Source organism: Portunus trituberculatus, chromosome 14, assembly GCF_017591435.1.
Source record: "Portunus trituberculatus isolate SZX2019 chromosome 14, ASM1759143v1, whole genome shotgun sequence".
Lineage (NCBI taxonomy): Eukaryota > Metazoa > Arthropoda > Malacostraca > Decapoda > Portunidae > Portunus > Portunus trituberculatus.
The window spans coordinates 10,578,208-10,581,683 of NC_059268.1; the positions used below are offsets into that span (position 1 = coordinate 10,578,208).

The 3,476-nt window shown below is 39.4% G+C and overlaps 1 protein-coding gene across 1 annotated transcript in view; it reads left to right on the top strand.

Moving 5' to 3' along the window:
• The first annotated feature begins 1,821 nt into the window (after positions 1–1,821).
• Positions 1,822–3,476, top strand: part of LOC123503614 (calcium-independent phospholipase A2-gamma-like) — a 12,578-nt gene continuing 10,923 nt past the window's right edge. Inside the window, exons 1-3 of the mRNA XM_045253532.1 lie at positions 1,822–1,972; positions 2,503–2,678; positions 3,085–3,168. The gene's annotated coding sequence lies outside the window, so the exon portion shown is untranslated. The remainder of the gene's footprint in view (positions 1,973–2,502; positions 2,679–3,084; positions 3,169–3,476) is intronic.

Sequence of the window (3,476 nt, forward strand, 5' to 3'; positions counted from 1 at the left end):
TTGCGGACGACACAAAGATAGTTAGACTAATTAGGTCTGATTCAGATGCCAAGGCTTTGCAGGCAGACTTGGATAGGATGAAAGAATGGACAGATGGATGTCAAATGCAGTTCAGTATTAACAAGTGCAGGGTACTGAGCGTAATCCAAGCAATAGGTACACGATAGATAACGTGGTACTAGGAAGTTCCAAGTATGAGAAAGATTTAGGAGTCAGTTAGCTCCGATCTCGGTACAAGGAAGCAATGTATTGAGGCCAGAAATAAGGCGAATAGAGTATTAGGATTGATTTTTAGAAGTGTTAAAAGCAGGAGTCCTGAAGTAATACTAAAATTATACTTGGCGCTGGTCAGGCCACATCTTGACTGGTACAATTCTGATCCCCACATTTCAGGAAGGACATTGCTCTGTTGGACAGTGCAAAGGAGGATGACTAAAAAGATACAGGGAATGAGGGATATTCCTATGAAGAGAGACTGAAAAACTTAATCTGCATTCCTTAGAGAGACGTAGGTTAAGAGAAGACCTGATAGAAGTATTTAAGTGGTACAAGAGTTTTAACAAAGGGGACATGAATGTAGTTCTTAGGATCAGTAGCGGGGACAGAACCAGAAATAATGGGTTTAAACTTGAAAAATTCAGGTATAGGAAAGAAATGGGAAGAAACTGGTTTTCAAACAGAGTGGTTGATGAGTGGAACGGTCTCAATGGTCATGTAGTCAGGGCTGAGTCAATAGGGAGCTTTAAAAGAAGGTTAGATAAGTTCATGGATGGGGAAGATAGATGAAATTAGGTAGCTTAAACACACAGGGACTGCCTCGTATAGGCCTGGCGACCTCTTGCAGTTTCCCTCTTTTCTTATGTTCTTATGCTAGTAGTTTCAGAAAATGTTGAATGTAATGTATGCCTAGCTTCATTGCTGTAGCGTAACTCCTTCCAACTCAGCCTATGAACTTTTCAGCCTCCCCTCGTATGTATGTGTGTGTGTGTGTGTGTGTACCATAAATTCCTGTGAATAGCCCACATGGTATGAATAAAAAATAAAAAAGTGTGTGTGTGTGTGTGTGTGTGTGTGTGTGTGTGTGTGTGTGTGTAATTCACGTCGGTCTTCTGCTGGTCACCCAGCCAGTCTTCCCCATTACGGAGCGAGCTCAGACCTCATAGACCGATCTTCGGGTAGGACTGAGACCACATCAAACACAACACACACCGGGAAAGCGAGGCCACAACCCCCCGAGTTACATCTCGTACCTATTTACTGCTAGGTGAACAGGGGCCACACGTTAAGAGGCTTGCCCATTTTCCCATGTATAATAATGACATGGACGGAGTTCAATGACGGTGGAATTTGCGTGACTGCGAAAAGTTCCGCTGATTTGAAATATAAACATATTTAGAAACACAAAGACACAATTTGAAGAAAATAGAGAAGACTGAATAACGAGAAGACACGGAATAAAAATGACGACTACTTGACGTTTTGTCAACATCTACCTGAATCAACTTGTGGAGCAATCCTACAACCACAACACGGTAAGTTGTTATATGTTCATCATTATATATCATAGAGTGGCTATTTAACTTCATTTTAAATGCATATAATGTCATAGTAGATAATTATAGCCGATGTAGTCAGGATAGCGATGAGTCTTGTAACTCATCATGATCTGCTTTGTCTTCTAAAAGTATTTATGCATGTACTAATTGTGTATTCATTAAAAATATGTATATATGTGCATGATATCTGATGAATCAGTGAAATTATACTTCATCATGACATTAAGAAAATATAGATTATGAAGCTATTAACGCTCGTTATGTGTACATTGAAGTGTGTGTCTGTGCGCCCCAGTATTGGAACCTCATGGCGGGCGGGTTCAGGCAACAGTGGCGAGGTGGTCGTGCCGTCACGCTTTACTGTGGAGGAAACACTCCTGATTGAGGCGTGTGTAACTCTACTGCTTTCCTAGAAGGTAAAGTGAATGTTTGTGTCATATATTGGGTAGCTCAAGATCACATAGTAGTTGATATTGCGATTGTCGCCATTGACTGCTGTGTAGTGTACGTACTAGGCTATGAGTGACAGTAGCAGGGTGGCCCGCAGGGTGTACCGTGTAGCCTAGTGTGTGTGAGGCGGTACTGTCATGTGGGATGATGTGGCCCTGGCCTCTGGGCCACCTTGTAACTTGTTATCCCTCCATTGTTGTGATCTGATGATGGTGGTGGTGTAGTGAAGATAGTGATGACCGGTAATATACTGGAGATAACGATGGTAGTGGTGGTGGTAGTAGAGGTAAAGATGGTGATGGTAGTAGTGGTGGTAGTAAAGATAGTGATGATGGTGGTAGTTAACTATAAGTTATCTTTAAAGTTGTGTACCAAGTTTGCTTTCTCTCTGGTTCAATACCTGCTTGCACTGTGGCACTGTGGTATTGATTTATTGTTGGTGGTTGATATGATTGAAAATTGAGTAAAAAGGTTTTTTGTGTTTTCGGTCTGCAAGTGAGGCTGAGCTATGTGCAAGGTTACTAGCCTACTAGCCAGCCTGAAGGAGCATGGGAGCTGCCCTGTAACTCCATGGCAGAACTGTCTAACCATTCCTATGGAGGACCATGCAACATGAACCAATCATTTACTTGGAATGTTTAAACACCAAACTGCATAAGCAAGCCAAGACAGGTTAGTTTTGATGATGTATGTATGAACTTTCTTCTTAGTTCAACTGATATGGTATTTGAACTTGTCTTTTCATATCTATTCATCTGTGTATCTATATATCTGTCTATCTATCTATCTATCTATCTATCTATATATATATATATATATATATATATATATATATATATATATATATATATATATATATATATATATATTCCAGCAGAGTAAAGTAGCAATACTTTTCTTAATTTAAGTTAGAGCCTGTGTGTGTGTGTGTGTGTGTGTGTGTGTGTGTGTGTGTGTGTGTGTGTGTGTGTGTGTGTGTGTGTGTGTGTATTAGAAAGAAGTGGCAATATATGTCCAAAAAGGAAAAAGTATTATTATACACTTCAATAAGAAATTTGATAAGTAACTCATATTTCAGAATGGAGACTGATTTGCTATGGAGCAGCTACTTCCTTTCTTCTTACGTGAAGACCAAGGCTTGGTGTTGCTGCACGACATTAAGGTAAGCATGCATGTGTGTATTTATAAATGTGATCATATATATATATATATATATATATATATATATATATATATATATATAGAGAGAGAGAGAGAGAGAGAGAGAGAGAGAGAGAGAGAGAGAGAGAGAGAGAGAGAGAGAGATATAGATATATAGATAGATAGATAGATAGATATGAAAAGACAAGTTCGAATACCAAATCAGTTGAACTAATAAGAAAGTTCATACATACATCATCAAAACTAACCTGTCTTGGCTTGCTTGTCCAGTTTGGTGTCTAAACATTCCCAGTAGATGTTGGTTCATGT